Below are 700 nucleotides of genomic sequence, written 5' to 3' on the forward strand. Positions count from 1 at the left end.
AGGAACTGTTTAAATTTTTATTAAATTAGTAATAATTAAAATTGTGCAAGAAGTCGTAATTGTCATTATTAATTATTCTCTCGCGTTCATGTAATTAAGATACTAACTCTTCTTATACAAATTTAAAACTACATTGAATTATATGTGCATACGTATATACAAATGTAAATCTATGTATGTGATTTGTATCGATTATTGTTTTTGTGAACAGATAATCTAGTTTTATATTGTATAAATGTAACTTACACACAGTTGAGAATCTTTAAAGTTCTAGCTGAGCCTGCAGTAGTCATCACGTAGCACTGTTCAAGTTTTTCATGAAAATGTGCATTTCTTATCCAGTTCTAATTATAGATATCCTTTTCACGCGACAAATCAAATTTAGGATGTTATTTAGCAAATAATATTCATGAATTATTAATTAATAATTTTGTATATATATATATTTATATATTTATAAGTAGCATATATCTATATGTATATTTTTATGTAATGTAATTAATGTGAACATGATAAATTAATAATGTGTGTAACATATTTATATAAGTGGCAGTTGAGCTGAGGGAATCTTAAATTTTTCTAAGAAACTGTTAAAAGCCGTATCTATCTATTCCGTAAATATTTACCATCTTATCCACCATGGAAAACTTATCTCTTTTTTTATCCCTCTTTCGTCAATAGAACAAATGAAACGGAAAAG

This window comes from Atta colombica, unplaced genomic scaffold (genome assembly GCF_001594045.1).
Source record: "Atta colombica isolate Treedump-2 unplaced genomic scaffold, Acol1.0 scaffold47, whole genome shotgun sequence".
NCBI classification, from domain to species: domain Eukaryota; kingdom Metazoa; phylum Arthropoda; class Insecta; order Hymenoptera; family Formicidae; genus Atta; species Atta colombica.